Genomic DNA, 24,727 nt, shown 5'->3' on the forward strand with positions numbered 1-24,727 from the left:
ATAGCCTTGACCAGATGGACCTTTGTTGGCAAAGTAACATCTCTGCTTTTCCATATGCTATCTAGGTTGGTCATAACTTTTCTTCCAAGGAGTAAGCGTCTTTTAATTTCATGGCTGCAGTCACCATTTGCAGTGATTTTGGAGCCCGAAAAAATAAAGTCTGACACTGTTTCCACTGTTTCCCCATCTATTTCCCATGAAGTGATGGGACCAGATGCCATGATCCTCATCGTATTACATTAAAGGATAATCTGAGACTAACCAGAAAATAGATTTTTGTGGTGCTGGGGTTGTCTCTGAGAAATTTAATGGCCCAAGAGGAGTAATTTAAACTTTTTCATGTAGACTTTACATAAAGGGCTCACACTTTGCTTTGTTAAAAGAGATGGGACAACTTTTTCAAACAATTTGCTGTTGCTCTAAAGAGGTGAAACTAAATCTGTCAAGAGACTACTGGTCGATAAATCAAGAAGTTCCACATCTGCAGTTCCCTGTGTGAACTAATCATATCTGTTTTCTTCTCAACTCTGCAGTATTCTATGTCATAAAATAAGGGGGTTGATCTAGATGATTTATAAGATCTCTTCAAGCTCTGAAAGTGAATGTTTCTAGGTTTGCTTTATTTATAAGGACACCTGTGCTTCTTCAGCATCCCGGGTAGAATAAATATGTAATAAATATCTGGCAAAGGCCTTTGCATCTTTGAATGATCTCCCTATTTACCACTATCACTTCTATCTGTGTTTTCTGTTCTGTAGAATTGTAGAAATCTGTGCCTTACAAATTTAACATCTGGGAAACATTGATTAGAAAACTCACTCGTTTCTACTTCTTGACCTGTTGATTGACTTGATTATGGGACTCAATGAGTCCCTTTGGAATCTTGGAGATACTTTTATGAGGCAGGATGTGGAAGGGTTAGATGATGGAGATTTTGTTTGCTAAGGCTGGTAACATACAGAGTTTTGAAAGGTGGGGTTCTGGTGAGTAAGGCAGGGACAGAGGACTGGGTCAATCAAGAGCAATCTCACACACTGGAGGGAATATCTATGTATATATTTTAAGCTGAGAACTGCTTGCTTATGCACACTGCAGTCATCAGCCTCAGGATGAGCATTTGGAGAGTTAGCTCTTCCCCTCCAACCCACCCCCCACAATTTCACATATATAATAAAGGATAAACCTACAGAGTCTCCTTACACTAAATTATAAAATATAAGAAACTTAGGGATGGAGCACATCTTTTTCATGATCTTTTTCAATTTACTACTTAGAAATGGCTATGCACAATAGAATGGTTATTAATGTAGGCTAAGAATGAGGATACTGTATTTCTGAGCTTATTTGTCCTTTATCTAATAACTTAGGGCATTTATTTTTTACTGTCTTTATTTACTAAACATATTCTTACAATGCTCTATTTGAAATGGTATGGACCTAACAGAGGCAGAGATATTAAGGAGAGGTGGCAAGAATACACAGAAGAACTGCACAAACAAGATCTTCACAATCAAGATAATCACGATGGTGTGATCACTCACCTAGAGCCAGACATCCTGGAATGTGAAGTCAAGTGGGCCTTAGAAAGCATCACTATGAACAAAGCTAGTGGAAGTGATGGAATTTCAGTGGAGCTATTTCAAATTCTGAAAGATGATGCTGTAAAAGTGCTGCACTCAATAGGCCAGAAAATTTGGAAAACTCAGCAGTGACCACAGGACTGGAAAAGGTCAGTTTTCATTCCAGTCCCAAAGAAGGGCAATGCCAAAGAATGCTCAGACTACTGCACAATTGCACTCATCTCACACGCTAGTAGAGTAATGCTCAAAATTCTCCAAGCCAGGCTTCAGCAATATGCGAACCGTGAACTTCCAGATGTTCAAGCTGGTTTTAGAAAAGGCAGAGGAACCAGAGATCAAATTGCCAACATCTGCTGGATCATGGAAAAAGCAAGAGAGTTCCAGAAAAACATCTACTTCTGCTTTGTTGACTATGCCAAAGCCTTTGACTGTGGATCACAATAAACTGTGGAATATTCTGAAAGAGATGGGAATACCAGATCACCTGACCTGCCTCTTGAGAAACCTGTATGCAGGTCAGGAAGCAACAGTTAGAACTGGACATGGAACAACAGACTGGTTCCAAATAGGAAAAGGAGTATGTCAAGTTTGTATAAGTCACCCTGCTTATTTAACTTATATGCAGAGTACATCATGAGAAATGCTGGTCTGGAAGAAGCACAAGCTGGATCGAGATTGCTAGGAGGAATATCAATAACCTCAGATATGCAGATGACACCACCCTTATGGCAGAAAGTGAAGAGGAACTCAAAAGCCTCTTGATGAAAGTGAAAGAGGAGAGTGAAAAAGTTGGCTTAAAGCTCAACATTCAGAAAATGAAGATCATGGCAGGTGGTCCCATTACTTCATGGGAAATAGATGGGGAAACAGTGGAAACAGTGGCTGACTTTATTTTTCTGGGCTCCAAAATCACTGCAGATGGTGACTGCAGCCATGAAATTAAAAGACGCTTACTCCTTGGAAGGAAAGTTATGACCAACCTAGATAGCATATGGAAAAGCAGAGACATTACTTTGCCGACTAAGGTCCGTCTAGTCAAGGCTATGGTTTTTCCAGTGGTCATGTGTGGATGTGAGAGTTGGACTGTGAAGAAAGCTGAGTGCTGAAGAATTGATGCTTTTGAACTTTGGTGTTGGAGAAGACTCTTGAGAGTCCCTTGGACTGCAAGGAGATCCAACCAGTTAATTCTGAAGGGATAAGCCCTGGGATTTCTTTGGAAGGAATGATGCTAAAGCTGAAACTCCAGTACTTTGGCCACCTCATGCCAAGAGTTAACTCCTTTGAAAAGACTCTGATGCTGGGAGGGATTGGGGACAGGAGGAGAAGGGGACGACAGAGGATGAGATGGCTGGATGGCATCACTGACTCGATGGACGTGAGTCTGAGTGAACTCCCGGGGTTGGTAATGAACAGGGAGGCCTGGCGTGCTGCGATTTATGGGGTTACAGAGTCGGACACGACTGAGAAACTGAACTGAACTGAACTGAACTGAACTGTTAGAGATATAATTCACAAATAAAATTCATCCTTTTAAAGTTTAAATTAAAAGTTTACAGAGCTGTGCAACCATCGTCACTAATTTTAGAATATTTGTATCACCCTAAAGAGGAGAGTGAAGTCGCTGAGTTGTGTCCGACTCTTTGCGACCCCATGGACTGTAGCCTACCAGGTTCCTCCATCCATGGGATTTTCCAGGCAAGAATACTGGAAAAGAGGAAAAGCCCGTACTCAATAGCTATTTCCTCTGTTCTCTCTGATCCTCCAGTCCCTGTACAATCTTAATCACTCAGTCATATTCGACTCTTTGTGACTGCATGGATAGCCTGCCAGACACCTCTCTCCATGGGATTCTCCAGGCAAAAATATTGGAGTGGGTTGTCATGACCTCCTCCAGCGGATCTTCCCAACCCAGAGATCAAATCCAGGTCTACCACATTGCCTGTGGATTCTTTACCATTCTGAATCCTTTCAGCCCTTGCGAACCACCAATCTGCCTTCTATCTGTATGGATTTAACTACTCTGTGCATTTCATATAAATGGAATCATACAATACATGGCCTTCTGTGTTTGACTTATTTTCCTTAGCATAAAGTTTTCAAGATCATCCACATCAGTATTTGATTCCTTTGTGTTGCTGAATACTATTCCATTGTGTGGACATGATACATTTTTATTTATCCATTTATCAATTGATGGAAATTTAGGCTCTTTGTACCTTTTGGTTATTATGAATAATGCTTCTTTGACATTTTTGGGCACATTTTCATGTAGACGTATGTTTTCAAGTCTCTTGGTTATATACTTAGGAGTGGAATTGCTGGGTCAAGTTGTAACTTTATGTACCACTTTTTTGAAGAGTTTCTTAACTATTTTTCAAAGTGGTTGCATAACTTTAAATTTCTACCAGCATCCTATGAAGATTGTAATTATTCCAAATCCCCACTAACCCTTGTTACTGTCTGCCTTTTTAATTATAATTATCCTAGTATACATGGATATCTCATTGCGGCTTTGATTTGCTTTTCTCTTATGATTAATGATGTTGAATATCTTTTCATGTGCTTATTGGTCATTTGTAGGTTGAGAAATATATTTTGAAATTCTTCAGCTATGTTTAAATTATGTTGTTTTTTTGCTGCTGAGTTATAAGAATTCTTTAAATATTCTGAAAACACATCCCTTAGGAAATATATGGTTTCCAAATATTACTCTCATTCTGTGGCTTTTTCTACCATTTTAGTGGTGACCTTTGTAGCACGAAAGTTTTATTTTGATGAAGTGCAGTCTATCTATTTATTGTTGCTTGTGTTTTTGATGTCTTATGTAGGAAATCATGGCCTAATCCAAGGTTACAGATTTATTCCTATGTTTACTTCTAAGGGTTTTCTACTTTCAGTTCTTACATTTAACTCCATAACTTATTTTGAATCAATGTCTATAAATAGTATGAGGTAGGGGTCAAACTTAATTCTTATGCATGTAGATATTAAATTAGTCCAGCAAGTTTTTTTTTTTTTTTCCTTTTTTGCGCTGAATTACTGTGGCACCCTTGTGAAAGTTCAGTTCAGTTCAGTCACTCAGTCGTGTCCGACTCTTTGCGACCCCATGAATCACAGCATGCCAGGCCTCCCTGTCCATCACCAACTCCCGGAGTTCACTCAGATTCACATCCATTGAGTCAGTGATGCCATCCAGCCATCTCATCCTCTGTCGTCCCCTTCTCCTTTTGCCCCCAATCCCTCCCAGCATCAGAGTCTTTTCCAATGAGTCAACTCTTCACATGAAGTGGCCAAAGTACTGGAGTTTCAGCTTTAGCATCATTCCTTCCAAAGAAATCCCAAGGCTGATCTCCTTCAGAATGGACTGGTTGGATCTCCTTGCAGTCCAAGGGACTCTCAAGAGTCTTCTCCAACACCAAAGTTCAAAAGCATCAATTCTTCAGCACTCAGCTTTCTTCACAGTCCAACTCTCACATCCACACATGACCACTGGAAAAACCATAGCCTTGACTAGACGAACCTTTATTGGCAAAGTAATGTCTCTGCTTTTCAATATACTATCTAGGTTGGTCATAACTTTTCTTCCAAGGAGTAAGCGTCTTTTAATTTCATGGCTGCAGTCACCATCTGCAGTGATTTTGGAGCCCAGAAAAATAAAGTCAGCCACTGTTTCCACTGTTTCCCCATCTATTTCCCATGAAGTGATGGGACCATCTGCCATGATCGTTTTCTGAATGTTGGGCTTTAAGCCAACTTTTCCACTCTCTTCTGTCACTTTCATCAAGAGGCTTTTTAGTTCCTCTTCACTTTCTGCCATAAAGGTTGTGTCATCTCCATATCTGAGGTTATTGAGATTTCTCCCGGCAATCTTGATTCCAGCTTGTGCTTCTTCCAGACCAGCATTTCTCATGATGTACTCTGCATAGAAGTTAAATAAGCAGGGTGACAATATACAAACTTGAAGTACTCCTTTTCCTATTTGGAACCAGTCTGTTGTTCCATGTCCAGTTCTAACTGTTGCTTCCTGGCCTGCATACAGATTTCTCAAGAGGCAGGTCAGGTGGTCTGGTATTCCCATCTCTTTCAGAATTTTCCACAGTTTATTGTGATCCACACAGTCAAAGGCTTTGGCATAGTCAATAAAGCAGAAGTAGATTTTTTCCTGGAACTCTCTTGCTTTTTCCATGATCCAGTGGATGTTGGCAATTTGATCTCTGGTTCTTCTGCCTTTTCTAAAACCAGCTTGAACATCTGGAAGTTCACGGTTCACGTATTGCTGAAGCCTGGCTTCAAGAATTTTGAGCATTACTTTACTAGCACATGAGATGAGTGCAATTGTGCGGTAGTCTGAGCATTCTTTGGCATTGCCCTTCTTTGGGATTGGAATGAAAACTGACCTTTTCCAGTCCTGTGGCCACTGCTGAGTTTTCCAAATTTTCTGGCCTATTGAGTGCAGCACTTTTACAGCATCATCCTTCAGGGTTTGAAATAGCTCCACTGGAATTCCATCACCTCCTCTAGCTTTGTTCATAGTGATGCTTTCTAAGGTCCACTTGACTTCACATTCCAAGATGTCTGGCTCTAGATGAGTGATCACACCATCGTGATTATCTTGATTGTGAAGATCTTTTTTGTACAGTTCTTCTGTGTATTCTTGCCACCTCTTCTTAATGTCTTCTGCTTCTGTTAGGTCCCTACCATTTCTGTCCTTTATTGAGCCCATTTTTCATGAAATGTTCCCTTGTTGTCTCTAATTTTTTTGAAGAGATCTCTAGTCTTTCCCATTCTGTTCTTTTCCTCTATTTCTTTGCACTGATCGCTGAAGAAGGCTTTCTTATCTCTCCTTGCTATTCTTTGGAACTCTGCATTAAGATGCTTATATCTTTCCTTTTCTCCTTTGCTTTTCACTTCTTTTCTTTTCACAGCTATTTGTAAAGCCTTCCCAGATAGCCATTTTGCTTTTTTGCATTTCTTTTCCATGGGGATGGTCTTGATCCCTGTCTCCTGTACAATGTCACTAACCTCACTCCATAGTTCATCAGGCACTCTATCTATCAGATCTAGGCCCTTAAATCTATTTCTCTCTTCCACTGTATAATCATAAGGGATTTGATTTAGGTCATATATGAATGGTCTAGTGGTTTTCCCTACTTTCTTCAATTTGAGTCTGAATTTGCTAATAAGGAGTTCATGATCTGAGCCACAGTCAGCTCCTGGTCTTGTTTTTGTTGACTGTATAGAGCTTCTCCATCTTTGGCTGTGAAAGTCAGTTGACCATAAGTGGAATGGTATAGTTCTGGATTCACAATTCTATTCCATTGATCTATATGTCTCTCTTGATGCCACTGTATTAGTGTGAGTACTCCTTTGTCCTTCCTTTTAGAGATTGCTTTGGCTATTCTTGGTTCCTTACATCCATGGGAATTTAAGATTGTCTTCCAAATTTTTCAAAAAAGGCAGTTGACATTTTGATGAAAATTGCATTGATCCATTTTGAGATTTTTCTGTATACCATGTTAGAGAATGTTCTAATGTTTTTTTCCATGTGGTTGTTCAATTTCTCAGCCCCACTTGTCAAAGAGACTGCTTTTTTCCCCATTGTATATTCTGGCTTCCTTTGTCATAGATTAATTGACCATAAGTGTATGTGCTTATTTCTGGGCTCTTTATTCTGTTCTGTTGATCTATGTGTTATTTTTTGTGTCAGTCCATACTGTTTTTATTGCTATAGATTTGTGGTATAGTTTGAAGTCAAGGAACATGATTTCTCCAGTTCTGTCCTTTCTCAGAATTATTTTTCTCTTTGGGTTTTTTTCTGTTTCCATACAAATTTAAAAATTATTTGTTTTAGTTCTGTGAAATACCCCACTCCACTGGTAATTTGATAGTGATTGCACACAATCTGAGGATTACCTTGGTTAGTATGGTTATTTTAACACTATTAATTCTTTCAATCCAAGAACACGGTGTATCTTTCCATCCATCTGTTTGTGTTGCTTAATTTTTTTCATCAGTGTCTTACAGTTTTCAGAATACAGATCTTTTGCTTCCTTATGTAGGTTTATTTTCCTAGGTATTTTAATTCTTTGTGATGCAATGGTAAATGGGATTATTTCCTTAATTTCTCCTTATGATTATTGTTAGTATACAGAAATGCAACAGATTTCTGTATAGATATAATAATAATTTTGATGTCAAAGTGTCCTTCACCATCTCCTGGAGCTTGCTGGAACTTGAGTTGGTGATGCCATCCAACCATCTCATCCTCTTCTCCTGCCTAGTTCTTTGTCTTCATGCAATAGACAAGCATAGTCCCCTGTCTGTGTGCAATAAAATGTTTTAAAAGTTAATGAATTTAATTAGTCCCCATTTGCTTATTTTTGTTTTTATTGCCATTACTCTAGGAGGTGGGTCATAGATGATGTTGCTGCAATTTATGTCAAAGAATGTTCTGTCTATGAACAGAGTTTCATCCAAGAGTTTTAAAGTTCCTGGTCTTACATTTAGGTCTTTAATCCATTTTAAGTTTATTTTTGTATATGATGTTATGAAGTGTTCTAATTTCATTCTTTTATACATAGCTATCCAGTTTTCCCACTTATTGTCTTTTCTCCATTGTGTATTCTTTCCTGCTTATTTAAAGATAAGGTACCCATAGATGCGTGGATTAATCTCTGGGCTTTCTAGCTTGTTCCTTTGGTCTATATTTCTGTTTCTGTGCCAGTACTATGCTGTCTTGATGACTATAGCATTGTAGTATAGTCTGAAGTCAGGAAGTTTGATTCCTCTAGCTCCATTTTTCTTTCTCAAGATTGCTTTGGCTATTTGGGATCTTTTCTGTTTCCATACAAATTGTGAAGTTTTTTGTTCTAGTTCTGTGAAAAGTGTCATTGGTAATTTTGCAGGGATTCCATTGAATCTGTAGATTGTGTTTTGTAATATAGTCATTTGCACAATGTTGCTTCTTCCAATCTAAGAACATGATACATTTCTCTACCTGTCTGTGTCACATTTACTTTCTTTCATGAGTGTCCTTTAGTTTTCTGTATGTCGATCTTTTGTCTCCTTAGGTAGCTTTATTTCCAGGTAAACGTAAAAGCTTTTGCATAGCAAAGGAAACCATAAACAAGATGAAAAGAAAATCTTCAAAATGGGAGGAAATAATTGCAAATGAAGCAAATGACAAAGGATTAATCTCCAAAATATACAAAGAGTTCATGCAGCTCAATATTACAAAAACAAACAACCCAATCAAAAAATGGGTAGAAGACCTAAACAGACACTTCTCCAAAGAAGACATAAAGATGGCCAATAAACACATGGAAAAAATGTTCAACATTTCCTGTGGTTAGAGAAATGAAAATCAAAGCTACAACGAGGAATCACCTCACACTGGGCAGAATGGCCATCATCAAAAAATTTACAAACAGTAAATGCTATAGACGATGTGGGAAAAAGAGAATCCTCTTATACAGTTGGTGGCAATGTATATTGATAAAGCCACTATGGAGAACTGTATGGACATTTCTTAAAAACCTGGGAATAAAATACCATACGACCCAGCAATCCCACTGCTGAGCATATACCCTGAGAAAACCATAGTTCAAAAGGACACATGTGCCTCAATGTTCTTCAGCACTATTTACAATAGCAAGGACATGGAAGCAACCTAATTGTCCATTGACAGATGGGTGGATAAAGAAGCTGTGGTACATTTATACATGGAATATTACTCAGTCATAAAAAGGAATGAATTTGACTCAGTGGTAGCAAGGTGGATGGACCTAGCTCCTGTTATAGAGTGAAGTAAGCCAGCAAGAGAAAAACAAATATTGTACATTAACACATATATATGGAATATAGAAAAATGGTACTGATGAACCTATTTAGTTAGTGTTAGCTGCTCAGTTGTGTCTGACTCTTTGCAACCCCACAGACTGTGGCCCACCAGGCTCCTCTGTCCTTGGGATTTTCCAGGGAAAAATACTGGTATGAATTGCCATTCCCTTCTCCAGAGGATCTTCCTAACCCAGGGATCAAACCCAGGTCTCCTGCATTGCAGGCAGTTTCTTTACCATCTGAGGTATAGGGAAGTCCTTGATGAACCTATTTACATGGTCCAAACAGAGATGCAGACGTAGAAGACTAACTTGTGGACACATTGGGGAAGGAGAGGGTGGGCCAAACTGAGAGAGTAGCATTGAAACATACACATTACCATGTGTAAAATTAGATAGCCCGTGGAAATTTGCTGTATGATGCAGGGAGCTCAAATCCAGTGCTCTGTGACAACTAGAGGAGTGGGATGGGGTAGGGGGAGAGAGGAAAGTTCAGTAGGGAGGGAACATATGTATACTTATGGCTGATTTACATTGCTGAATGGCAGAAACCAACACAACATTACAAAACAATTTCCCCCAATTAAAAAAAAAACAGAATATAATAAAATACCCTAAGTATTTTATATCCTAAGTGAAGGGCCACTTAGCTGGACACTTTCTAAAATATATTATGTTAAGTAAGGTGAAGTTCACTGCCTAATAGGAAGTTTTTCTCATTGTTAAACAGTTCTGTTTTCACATTTTTATTCATATCTTTGTCTCTTTGTATTTTCTACATGTTTAAATATAGACTAATCTGGAAAAATACAGATGAAGTTTTCCTGTCCATTCTACCTGAAAGGCTTCATTCAGTTTCTCTAAATATGAATGATATTCAGTTCATCAGCTATTTCACCATGGACATAGTCTTTGGACTTCTCCCCATCCTGATTGTTGTTGTTGTTGTTGTTTTTCCTATACTGATCACCATTTTCAATGTCTCCTATAAACAGGAAACTTAAAACCAGTCCTGTTACAAATATGGTTTAAACAGGGACAATCAATGAGATTTCATTGCTGCCCAGTCCCATTTATCATTATAGAGACACTTGATAGAGCATGCTTCATTCTGTAACCCTTGAACTTCATGCACTCATTTTCTCTGTCTCCACTTCTTTCATCAGCTAAAGAAAAAAAAAAAACTTCAAAAAGACTTCAGAGATTATTGAAGATGTGTTCTGAGAACCTTGAAAATCATATACTAGACACCCATATAAAAATGAGAGATTACATGTTTCATTGAGGTGTAAAATTTATTAGTCACTACCCTCATAGACATAACTCATTTTAATCCTGTTTGAAACATTACTTTTCTCTTGCATGATTTTTTAAAAATAGTTTTCTTTTTAGCTGTGGAAAGCCACATTAAAAAAACTCCCAGTGCTCTCCCCTTTACCAATGGAAAAGACATTTATATTCAGTTCTGTATTAGGAGTCAAAATGTATAGAGTTTCACCTACAAGTGGAACTTCACATCTACTCTCTACTTATACTGTCTCTGCTACAACTTCTTCATGGTATATGGGAATCCTAGAATCCTGGAAATTCACCCAGTAGTGGTGAATCCCTCCACCTGGTTCCCTAACTTTCAGAGACTCCACTGGTCTCATGGTTTTATGAAAACAAAAGTAGATGTCTCTAAAAATCACACACACTCAGAAAATAGTGAAGGAAGCCTGCATTTTCTCTTTACTAGATAGTGTCTTTTATTCCCACCAGATTCTAAAATCATTGAGACCAGTGACCATCTTGAGATTATATAAGTAGATATTTAAAAAGTTATTGTTGACTGAACCAAAAATGAAAGAAAGTTACAAGTAAAAAAGCATACAACCAAGGACAGAAAAACACAGTCTACTGCACAGTGAGAATTAGCTAAGCATAAGGAGGGAATATGAGAAATAATCATTTATAAGGCAATTTTTAATTAACTTAATCAAATAGATACAGTGTATTATAAGGAAAAGAAGACAGTTTTTGTTGTTAAAAAGTCCTTAAATATCAGAGCCTTATTGTTTTTTAGCCATTTGAACATAGACATGGTAACATACTCAGTAAATGATGGCAATTATTTTGAGTGAAAAGGAATAATGACCACCTTCTAGACAGATACTAGTAGACCTTGATTTAAAAGACTCCACAAAACAGAATTGCAAATTTATTTCTTAAGTCGAGTTGACTGAAATTATTCTGTGTCATAAGATACCACTGCTTTTTAAAATTATAAGACTAACATTTCAAGTGAGTATAGGTTTTGAGGCTAGGAAACAGCAGGACATAGTAACCAGTAGCTGTCAGACAATAGACCAAATTAAAACAATCATAAACAAATAAATAAACATATATTTATATATACCTATCTGTGAGATAAGATTCCTAATATATTTAGCTTCAGGAATAGTTCATTAGTGAGATCTAGATTTCATTCTACTTTGTTAAGTGTTTTAGAGACTCTACTTTGTGAAATATACAGTCAGACCTGAGTGCTTTCAAGGGATTAGTTGTAGGACCTCTGTGGATACCAAAATCTGAGGGTGCTCAAGTGCAGTATTAGCATATAACCTATGCACATCCTCCTATATACTTTAAATTACATCCAGGTTACTTATAATACAATGTAAATGATATGCAAATAGTTGTAAATACAGTGTAAATACTGTGCAAATAGTTTCCTTTGCATGGCAATGGCAAATGCAAATTTTGCATTTTGGAGCTTTCTGGAAATTTATTTTCTGAATATTTTTGTTCCACAATTTATGGAATTCAAGGATGTGGAACCCTGTGAATATCACACAGACAGAAATGGGTCCAGTGTACCACACAGCTGGAAATGGGTAGACCAATTGAATGTACCTGGTGCTGCTTTTTGTAATTTGCTTACTCTGGGCATCGTAACCTTGACTTAATCACTAGAAAGTATACACATCCCATTCAAGGTAGGTGTCTGATAGCATGTACAGTAACTACAGGGTTTCTTTAATTTGTGACTATTTAAAGATGGCAAAAGAGATCTTACATTAGGTGACAGAATGAAGTCTGATTGTAAACAACAGCTATAATTAATATACTTTAGGATTCTGATAAAATTTCAAATTTATTAAGAGATGTGAACATTGTTTTCTAAAATCTGATGTTGGTCTTTTTAGAAAACCTGTTCTTTTTATTCTTTTGATTCACTTCTGGCTTCAAAAGTGGTCTTGTTTTATTCCCTTCTGTACTATGATATAGTATCTAACCACAGTTAGATACTTGGACTCTGGTTTTTAGCCTCTGCTAGCGGACTTACTCACAAGACAACCTTTATTACTTTTATGAATTGTTAGAGATGACTGCTTTCTCCTCTGAGATTGCTAGAATTCTGGCTATTTTATATTGATCAAAGTGATTTTCTTCTCCTTGCTCACAGGGCGCCCTCTTTATCCCTGCCCCAATGAGTGTGTTTTTTTATATGCCACCTGCTTTGCTGCACTGTACTTGGAAGAGGTGTGTTGAACATTTGAGACATCTTATATCATAAGATCAGAAGACACTTTTGTGAAAATGTTGCCTAATAAACATTGTGAAAGCTGTTTGAGCAAGACCCCAAAGACTAGATTATGCTGCACTGCAAACAACTCTCAAATCTCAGTGGCTTAAAATAATAAATGGTGCATGTCCATCCTTATTGACCAGGAGCTCTGCTCATTCTAATCACTTAGAGATACAGGCAGATAGAGGCTTCATTTCAATATATACTTTCATAATCGCCACATTAGAAAGGAAACATGGCAACTTGCTCACTGACACTTAAAATTTCTGCTCCAAAGTGCTGCATGCCATTTCTACTTATATTTTATAGGCCCAAACCAGTCAGCTGGCCACGTTTGATATAAACAGGGAAGGAAGTAGGATCCATCACGTGTCCAGAAGTGTGGAGAACCAGACACAGCAAAGATGACAACTTTCAGAGTTGATAAGAGACAAGAGGCCTCGAGAGAGTAAGCGGCATGTTCAAGCTGGTCTAATCTTATTAGCTCAGAAATGAGACAGGATCTTGAATGCAAGCTTATGGCACAACTCATGTCATTCTTGACTGAAATGGACCTGGGAAGGGGTCAGGCATAAATAGCCATAAGCTTCCAGAATGCTGATCTGGAACAATGCTTTGAAGATGCAGTAATGCACCATTCAAATAACATGCTGCAACTGTGGCCTGCAGGGAAATAAGTAGTGGATAGGGAAGCTAATGCATAATATCCAAAGATGAGTGGATCTATCTGAGCAAAACTTTGAATTTTCTATAGTGTTCAAAGGGAAAAGCCAAAATAAAACATGTACTGCAAAAAGCAGGTGTAGGGGACTATCAGAGTCACAAGAATTCTGAACATGGAAGAACTCTTTTTTTTGCCTCTTCCCTCTATGGCTTCCATCACTTCGTCTATAGTCATCATAAACAGTGTCATTTTTCCTCAGAAAGAGGGATCCCAATTGAGAGAGATTCCCTTTAGTACGTTGCCAGAAGCTAATAACAATAAAGCATTAGGAAATATAATGTGAAATGGGTGTAACCTTAATCAAAATGATCTCCTGTTGTTAATCCTATAGTCAAAATAAAAAATTAACAGCACTTATTAATGGCACTAGCACTTTTTTCTGTCACTTTTAATGGTCTTTGAAATCTTTCCAAACTATTGCTTTTTTTTTTTCTTGGTACTCACCAATGATGATGAATCAGATTAGACTTGCTAAAGTAGAAATGTTTATACTTCCTAAGAAGCTTCACGTTTCCCTCAATATTGGATGTGACATACTTGCCCTATAATATATTCAGTTGGAATTGAATTCAAACTTGAAATGTGTTTACTTTTACATTCATTACACAAGCTTTAAAGAAGTTTGGCATCCACATGAGTGCATTTTCATCTCACTCAGATAGAAAAAAAGAAGTTACCGCTCCTTAACTTGAAATCACACCTTTCATAAGATCAGTTTATTTTGCTTATAAGTGGACCTTTTCCAAAAATAGCCAGTTGAATTCTTGCTAGGAATTGAGTATTTCTAATATCCTACTTATGGATTACTATTTTTACACGAGGTTAAGTGTTTAATTTTTAAGTGTTTATAGAAACTGGAGATATTTTTTAATGGTACAAAGATTATTTAGATAAAAGTAGAGACATTTAAAATTGTAATATGCTCAAGTATATCATTTGTATCACACTTGTTAATGTTTAAAATGCTGTGACAGCTTGCTGATTTTTCTAACAAAGTTAAATTGAATAATATTTATATCCATACATTCACGTTTAGACAAGAAGTAGTGGGAGGTCTGCTTTCTTTCTTTCTGAACAATTCTGTGCTTATTTTCTTTATATGCTAACACAAAATGTACTTTCCTTCAGATGAAACAATTTTGTAACAGTTATTTGTAAAACGATTCCAGTTGGTTTATTTCAGAGTTTGCAGTATCAATTTTCTCTTCTCTCAAGAGCAGTTTTAAACACTCTTAGATATCTATTGCCTGCTATAAACCCTAAAAACGTAGTGATTTAAAACAAGGATCATTTTTTTACTCATGAACCTGTGGATCAGAAATTTCAGGCAGAGCTCAGTGGGAATGGCTTATTTCATCTCACCCAGTGTTGACTGAGGTGGCCAACTGGGAATGAAGGATTCAAGACAGCCTCACCAACATTTCTGGGACCTTAGTGCTGAATGTCAGCAGGGCTTCTCCACTAAGTGTCTCATCTCTTTTCACACAGTCTTTCATTTTTAGTTGCCTTGCCTAAGTTTCTTTACATGAAAAGCGAATTCTGAAGCAACAAAATGAGAAATTTCAAGACCTTTGAAGATATTGGCTCATAATCACATCGGGTCACTTCCATCATATTATTTTGGTCAAACAAGTCATGGATTCAAGGAGAAAGGAAAGAGACTCCACTCCTTGATGGCAGGAGTGACACAGTCACCTTGCAAGAAGGTACATGAGAAAGGAGGGGTTGTTGTAGCCATTTGTGAAACAATACACCACAAACACAGATGAATGAGTTTCTAAGACTACTGCTATCTGCTCCTTTGTCAAGTTTTTTTAGCCCAGCATTTTACTGTGGGAAAATTTGTATCTTTGTGCTTTTGGGGGGAGCTATTAAAAGTCTTATGTCTCAGTAAATTAAAACGAACAGTTCATCATCTTCTCTTTCAAATCTTTGGCACTTTTAATGTGGTTTGGAGTATCCTTCATAAAATGGGTGCCTATGGGGACTCACTCTGATACTGCTAAATCAGAGGCATTTATTCTTCAAACATATCTTGGGTACTCTCTGTGATTAAGTACAATTCCAGGCACTGGCTATACAAATAAAGATGAATCAGAGATGTTTTTTATTCCATGGTATTTTGCTTGTTGGATATAACTTTCCACTCCCTTGAACTGATTCTGTGCATTGATAGCCTTGTCATGGGCCATAGGCGTGGAGTATATTTCTCTGTCCCCCTGAGTCTGAGCTTGTCCATGTGACTTATTTTTGCTAAAAGGAGCCTGCAAGTAGAAGTGTTAGTCACTTAGTTGTGTCTGACGCTTTGCAACCCTATGGACTGTAGCCAGCCAGGCTCCTCTGCCCATGGAATTCTCTAGGCAAGAGTACTGGAGTGGGTTTCCATTCCCTTCTCCAGGGGATCTGCTCTATCCAGGAAGATCTCCTGCAGTGCAAGCAGATTCTTTACCATCTAAGCCACCGCGGAAGCCCCAGAGGAGGTTAGCTGGTGTGATGGAAACAGTAGAACAGTAGCACAAAACGTGCTTGTCAGTGGGGCTTGAGTCATTTATTTTTTCCTCTGTCACCATGAGTACCTGCACCTCAGGAGTAGTAGGCATACAGCCTTAAGCAACAGGACAAGCCCAGCTGGACTCATAGCTTGAAGAACTGGCCAGTAGAGCCAGTTTAGATCAACCAACTACCAGGTGACTCAGAAATATGAGACACATGGTTATTATTGTTCATCTCTGAGAATTTGTGGTTCTTTTTCTACATACAAAATCTGCTTGAGACAAATAATAAACTATCTTGTCAGGAAGAAACATACGTTAGCAGACAGTTGTACTATAATGTGGTACATACAGCAATAGAGAGCCCATAAAAGACCACCAGTTTTGATAAAGAAGATGTGGAACCTATATACAATGGAATATTACTCAGCCGTTAAACAGAATGAAATAACGCCATTTGCAGCAACATGGATGGGCCCAGAGTGTGTCATACTGAGTAAAGTAAGTCAGACAAAGAAGGAGAAATAGTGTATGACATCCCTTATATGTGGAATCTAAACAGAAATGATACAAATGAACTTACAAAACAGAAAGAGTCTTAACAAATGAACTTGTGGTTGCTGAGGGGGAAGGAATAGTTAGGGACTTTGGGAAGGTCATATACACACTGTCATATTTAAAATGGCTAACCAACAAGGGCCTATTGTACAGTACATGGAACTCTGCTCAGTGTTATGTGCTAGCCTGAACAGGGGTTGAGGGGAGAATGGCTACATGTATATGTATTGCTGAGTGCCTTTGCTGTTCCCCTGAAACTACCACAACATTGTTAATTGGCTATATCCCAACACAAAATACTAAGTTTAAAGTTTAAAAAAGAAAATAGCTAACCAACAAGGAAAAAAAAAAAGCACCATTTTTTTTTTTTTCTGAGTGTATGAGTGTTTTAGTGGGGGCATGAGGAAGATGTTCTAGAAAGAAGTGAAACAAAATTGAGTCTTAAACAATAAAAAAATGGATATTTGAGAGTTTACTGAGGAGAAGAAAATATTGCAAGTTAAAGTTTAGTGTGAGCAAAGCTATGCTCAGTTGGTAAAGAATATACCTGCAATGCAGGACACCCCAGTTTGATTCCTGGGTCAGCTGGAGAAGGAATAGGCTACCCACTCCAGTCTTCTTGGGCTTCCCTAGTGGCTCATTTGGTTAAGAATCTGCCTGCAATGCAGGAGACCTAGGTTCAATTCGTGGGTTGGGAAGATCCCCTGGAGAAGGGAACAGCTACCCATACCAGTATTCTGGCCTGGAGAATTCCCTGGACATAGGAGTCTGTCAGGCTACAGTCCATGGGGTTGCAAAGAGTTGGACATGACTGAATGACTTTCACTTTTTTTCAAAGGCATGGGGAACCCAAACGTGGTGTGAAGAAAACTACAGAAACATTTCATTATTCCCTAAAGTTTAGTAAGTGATAGTCCTGATTTATCCAGAAACTCAAACCCTTGAACTGGCTTTTAATGGAGTCTAAATTTTAAGAGATTTCTAAACTGATAGTAACTAGGATTGACTTGACTTTTGTTACTCTGGCTAAAACATTTTAGAGTATATGCTCTACTGAAAGTAATATGAGTACAGTTTCATTGTTTCTGCCTGTGGAAATAATGAAATTACTTTTCAAAGATTTCAATTGCACAGCTAAAAAGGGCACAGATGGTAAAAGTAAACGTGACTTGAAAATAGTCAACTGAAAATTAATAAGAAGTCCCTTGGACAGCAAGGAGATCCAACCAGTCCATTCTGAAGGATCAGCCCTGGGATTTCTTTGGAAGGAATGATGCTAAAACTGAAAGTCCAGTACTTTGGCCACCTCATGTGAAGAGCTGACTCATTGGAAAAGACTCTGATGCTGGGAGGGATTGGGGGCAGGAGCAGAAGGGGACGACAGAGGATGAGATGGCTGGATGGCATCACCAACTCAATGCACATGAGTTTGAGTGAACTCCAGGAGTTGGTGATGGACAGGGAGGTGTGGGATGCTGCGATTCATGGGGTCGCAAAGAGTCAGACACAACTGAGCGACTGAATTGAACTGAACTGAACTGGATATTACACTGCCTGGTATTTTATAGAGAAATTATAGGTCAACTTCCTTTTGAATAGTAGTTTTTTAAAAAAAGGTTTATAAAATAAACTATTTTAGCTATCATTATAAAGCTGTTAGAGTAGGGATACCTTTTAGAACTATTGGTAATGTGTTTGTTCCATAAGCATAATTTTCATATGATATTTTTTAAAGACAGTCTTACCTTTCTTCAGAGCTATAATTCAGCAAACGATTGCTATTCTAATCTGAATTTTAGGATTGAGGGAACCTTTCACCATCTTTAGGGCTTCCCTGGTGGCTCACAGGTTAAAGCGTCTGCCTGCAATGCAGGAGACCTGGGTTCGATCCCTGGGTTGGGAAGATCCCCTGGAGAAGGAAATGGCAACCCACTCCAGTATTTTTGGCTGGAGAATCCCATGGACGGAAGAGCCTGGTGGGCTACCTTCCGTGGGGTCGCAAAGAGTCGGACATGACTGAGTGACTTCACTTTCACTTTCACCATCTTTTATTACTATTTAGACCTTAGGTAATTTTCTGGCCCTGTCCTTTACTAGTCATGAGAACTTGGACATGTTTCTAACCCTCTCCATACGTCAGTGCCTTCATCAGTAAAATGGGGAACTAATTCTTACCATGTACGGAGACCTTGTGGTGGTTAAATGAGGTCTTGCAGTGTTCTGGGTGACATATGGCAAGTATCCAATAAATGTTAGCCACTGTTATTTTAATAACAGTAATAACAAAATAGTTGCATTTGCTCAGTCTCTCAGTCATGTCTGACTCTTTGTGGCCCCGTGGACTGTAGTCTGCCAGTCTTCTCTGTCCATGGAATTTTCCAGGCAAGAATACTGGAGTGGGTTACAATTTCCTACTAGAGGATCCTCCCAACCTGAGATTGAACCCATGTCTCTTGTATCTCCTGCACTGGCAAGTGGATTCTTTACATCTAGTGCCACCTATATGGTTCTTAGTTGCTCAGTCATGTCCAGCTCTTCACGACCGCATGGACTGCAGCATGTCAGGCTCCTCTGTCCATGGGGATTACCTAGGCAAGAATACTGGAGTGATTTGCCATGCCCTCAATAATTACCATTTGTTAATCTAAACAAGAGGCCTAGAGAGGTAAAGAACTTGGCCAAAATTGTGTGTTTTAGCAGCTTCAGAACCTGCAAGAGGTTGTGGTTACTGAGTCCCACCTGAAGAAGACTACCTCTCACATGGATTTTTCAAGAAGTTCGAGATGGAAGTGAGGAGTAATTCTGGAAACCGCTGCCCTGGTGAAACTGCCTTACACAATAAAGGACACGAGTTACCAAATGTAAATATCAAAAGGGTGGGTAATTATCCATTTATATATATAATATATATCATCAAACCCAACATTAACTCAAATAATTACAATTAAACTTTTCTTTCTGGGAGTTCTCCATTTATGATGAGCAATTTCATGTGCTGTTTCAGGACTTTTGGTCCAATTCCAACAAAAGAGGTAGAAAATTTTCACATGAAGCTATCAGACCACTTACAAAATTTAAACAAAAAGGTCTGCTCTTTAACGGAAAAAATGTAGCTGTTGGCAAGTGGAGTTTTATCCAAACGACTGCACACAGCCCTACTTCAATTTCACTATAAAAGTAAAATTAGAAAAGCTAAACATTAAATTATATAAAGCAATCGAAGCTGATTTAATGTCATTAGAAGACAGCACAAAATGGAGGAGACTGGTTCTGGGCTTAGCTGCTTCTGTGCTGAATAAAACATCAGCCCTTCAACCACGCACCTACACACTCTCAGCTGTACCTTCTAAAACTCACTTTCACTCATTAGCTGTCTTTTCAGGGGATGCCAGTTTAGGGACACATATGTTTCCTATTACCAATAATAAATTAATGGGGCCTATGTGGTAATATGATAGCAAAATTCAGTAAAAATTCTATTTGAACTTAATTCTGTGGGATATGAACATAACCCACCAAGGAGTACTCTGATCTACAGTGAAGAATAATTTGCCTACTGCTCTGGTTTGCAATTAATGAAAAGTCCTCAGGAAATCCCAATTTCTGATTAAAGAGAGTTGATTATGATTAATGTATCCAAATTAACTGCCAAAAAGGAAGCCACCTCATAATTATCTACATTGTTCCTCCAATTTTAAAATCCTAAGGCTACTCATATCTATGCCCTTTTCTCTAATCCTTAAAGATATGTATTTTGGTTTTTAACTTTTGATTAGCAAGATGATTGTCCTTTGTTTCTGCACATAAAAAATATTCAAGGTCTTATGAATTTTTTCCCTCCTCTCTTTTTGTAAAAAGGGTATCACTGGTATTTCTAGCAAGTTGCATAAACCCAGACCGCAACTTCCAATGCATTTGATCTAACCTCACAAGCACTGCCTCACTCCAGAGTCCTTACTTTTACCCATTTTTCTGTCCTGTTTTCCCTGGTACTTGGTTGGCCTTTTAGGGGGACAAAAGACATATTTTCAGGCAGATATTGCTTGAAGGGCTACTAATTGCATCTTTCAATACAGTTCCCTAAGTAATTATATAAGTAAGTACATTCTTGCAGACCACGGTTTTGTAGCGTTCTACATACTTGCAGTTTTCAGGGTATTTGCAAATATTTCTGTGAGAAGTTTGGAAATGTTGCCTCAAAGTTTGTTAACTGCATGCTGTTTTCAACTGGAAGTCTTCCAAGTACAGTATTCATATTAGAAACTATCTACCCCTAGTCAAACCACATACCTATTTTAAAAGCTTCAGGAGGTTATTATTTGTAAACTATAGTAGTTAGAGTAGAAGTTAGTAAACAGAATTAATATTCACTTCTCCAAATAATTCGGTTGGCATACAGAATGTTTTTCTCCTACAGAAATTCCTTTCAATACTTGCTATATTTCTATACTAATACATTTCACAAATATTATCCAGTATTACTGTAGAAAACTTAAAAAAAAAAACAGATAAACAAAAAATTCAACCAGAATCCCATTATCTAGGCAGAATCCCCAATAACATTTTGGTATTTTGTCACACAAATATTTTTTTAATTGAAGTATAGTTGATTTATAATCCTGTGTTAGTTTTAGGTATGTAGCAAAATGATTCAGTTATAGACACATATTTTTTTTTCTCAGATTCCTGTATACTTTTGTATTTCAAAAATGTATGCCTATATTCATTTAAAAACAAGATTATAGCATTGCTATATAGACTACATTTAAACATTTTATAATATATGTTGGATCTTTATAGCAATGTATCTATATATTATTTTAATGGGATATATAATATTTCATTGTGTAAAGTGCCATTATTTATGTTGATTCTTCCGTTTTTCCATTTAGAAGAAGAACTGTAAGGGACATCAACACAGTAAAATCTTCATAAAATTAAATAATTATTTCCTAGGAAATGTTTGAAACTGAATTTCTAAGCACAAGGTTTGCTTTTGCATTGCGTAAAGTCCCATTATTTAGGTTGATTCTATTGTTTTTCCATTTAGAAGAAGAATTGTAAGGGACATCAACATAGCAGAATCTTCATAAAATTAAGCAATTATTTCCTAGGAAATGTTTAAAACTGAATTTCTAAGTCACAAGATTTGCTTTTGAAATATTTGGAACGCAAAGATGCTTCTGAAAAAGGGTATTCCAATGTGTACTGCCAATGGTATGTGAGAATCCCTATTTCTTAATAGCCTCATAAATGATGGAGATTATTTCAAGCATTGAACAATTTTATAGGCTTTACATCTCATTTTTTAAAATGAGCATTCTTTTGGTTATAAGCTTTAATAAAATGTATTGATCACCTATATTCCTTTTGTAAATTTCCTTCTAGTGTCCTTTAACTTTATTATTTTCACTGTAGTATCTATCATTCTCTTATTATTTTTCAAGAGATCTTTACTTTCCACTTGTCTTTTATAGATATTGTAAATATTGATGTTTACCTTTAAACTTTGTTTCTATTATTTCTTCCATTAGTATTTAAGCATGCTCATGTATTCAAAGCTACCAATTATTCCCATTATCTTCAAATTCCATTATTCTCAACTGCATTTCCAAACTCACTTCCAGCTATTTAATTCCAAAACTCAACCTGAAGACTTGTGCAGAGTTTGCCACTTGCAAATATAAGTAATCAGAAAGATGCTGCCTTCCAGAGGCACAAAAGAAGGTGTACAGACGAGAATGAGAGCAGGGAAAAGGTGTCCTTTCTTCACAATGGCAACACTTTTGGGGGACAGGAAAGCTCGAAAGTTTAGCATTTGTCAGTTGATGAAAATTATAAACTTAAATGTAAATTCCAGAAAAACTCAAATGCTGTGTCATTTAAGTGAGAATCTCTGATATCAGAAAGCAATCATTGCAATGGAGACCGTATAGGACGCAGCAGTGTGGCACACTAAGGAAGAGCGTTAGATGAAGAAGAGCCTCTGAACGGGAGCAAGGTAGAAGCATCATATTTAACTGTTCTTGTCAGTGTTTCACCCATTCCTTGAGGTGAGCCTGGGTAAAAAATAACAACAGGTTTACAGAATACCTTAAATCCAGTGTGTTTATAATAATGTTCACGCTTGCTAGGCTTTCCCCATGGCTCAGCAGTAAAGAATCCGCCTGCAGTGAAGGAGATGTAGGTTCAGTCCCTGGGTAGGGAAGATCCCTCGGAGGAGGAAATAGCAGCCCACTGCAATATTCTGGCCTGGAAGTTTCCATGGACAGAGGAGCCTGGTAAGCTAAATAGTCCATGAGGTCACAAAGAGTCAGACCCGACTGGGTATGCACACACACATGCTAACTAGTCATAAACTGTATCATTTTTATTCCAGAACAAGTATTTTGATTAATCTTGATATAAACAGTGCTTCTGGGTATTGTTACATTATAAATACCTATGAGACCCCCACCCATTATTAGAACCTGGATTTTGGTGCCTAGAGTTTGCTAAATCAGTAAGAACCATCAATTATGGAAAGGTGTTTTATTTATTTATTTATTAACTTTATTTTTTTGGCCAAGCCAAGTGGCTTGTGGGATTTTAGTACCCCCATCAGGGATTGAACACTGGTCATGGCAATGAAACCTCTGAGTGCTAACCACTGGGATGTCAGGGAATTCCCAGAAAGGGGTTTTGATGAAGATTAGGGCACAAGTCTGGGTATACTGTCTGTAACACAAGCACAAAATTAAGTACCTCAGGGAGAAACATAAACAATGTTTCATGCATATTTATCTACTTCTTTATTTTCCATATTACAGTTTGGAGATGCATCACTGAGATATTTCTAAAATACTGAAGACTGCCAGAAACAGCTAATGTATATCTGGAAAATGCAACTTCATTACCCAACAAGGTGTTCGCTGTTCAGTCCCCAGAGTTGTCATTATTTCTAAAATTTTAGAAATCAATTTTATATTGATAATATCTTCTCAAAAAAGGATAGCCATAAATAAATTATTCCACCACTAGAATTAATGAGATGATAATGAATAATGGGTAATCTTAAAATGTACTTTGTAATATATTCAGTGAATCAGTGTTACATCTGTCACCAAAACAAACTAGAAATACCCACCTAATGTAGCCATCTATTTCCCCCCTGTTTTTCTCTTGTTTTGTTTGAGGAGGGAAAATGCCGATGCCTAAGTATCTGGAGCTTCATCAACAAGTTACTGTCAAAGAAATTAATGGAGAAAAAATGCAGGAACCTCTTTTTTCCTAGTTTCTTCTTTTATAAAATCAGAAATAACAATACCAATCTTATAGGATTGTAACAAGGGTGAAAAAGCTTGTAATGGTGACTGACACTTTGCAATATCAACAATATTAGCTATTATTGTTATCATCATCATCATTATTGCTTTTATCTGAGTTCTTCATAAAGCAGAACTAGATGAGCTAAGGGCAAATGCTTAAATGAACTGTGTGACCTCAGAAATCCAGGTGAGAGTGACAAATGAAAGGAATCCAGGGGAAGAAACAGGCAATGCAGGGATGCTTCATTAAGTTGGCCACTTAATACATGCAGGCAATTGGTTTTTGATCTAACAGGACCACCTGGGAAGGAGTGGAAAAAATCCCCTGGGATCCTCTGCAGACAGGGGAGGAGACTGTTGTTTCATTGCTAAGTCATGTCCGACTCTTTTGTGACCCCATGGACTGTAGCCTGCCAGGTTCCTCTGTCTGCAGGAGTTCCCAGGCAAGAATACTGGAGTGGGTTGCTATTTCCTTCTCCAGGGGGTCTTCCTGACCCACTGCTTGAACCCAGGCCTCCTGCATTGATAGGTGGATTCTTTACCACTGAGCCACTTTGGAAGCCCATGGGAGGGGATAGAGAGCATATGTCTACGGGCTTCCATCCTTGATTGGTTAATGTGTGTCCCCCACAGAGTATTAATTCTTGTATACTTTCA

Source organism: Capricornis sumatraensis, chromosome 1 (assembly GCF_032405125.1).
Source record: "Capricornis sumatraensis isolate serow.1 chromosome 1, serow.2, whole genome shotgun sequence".
Lineage (NCBI taxonomy): Eukaryota > Metazoa > Chordata > Mammalia > Artiodactyla > Bovidae > Capricornis > Capricornis sumatraensis.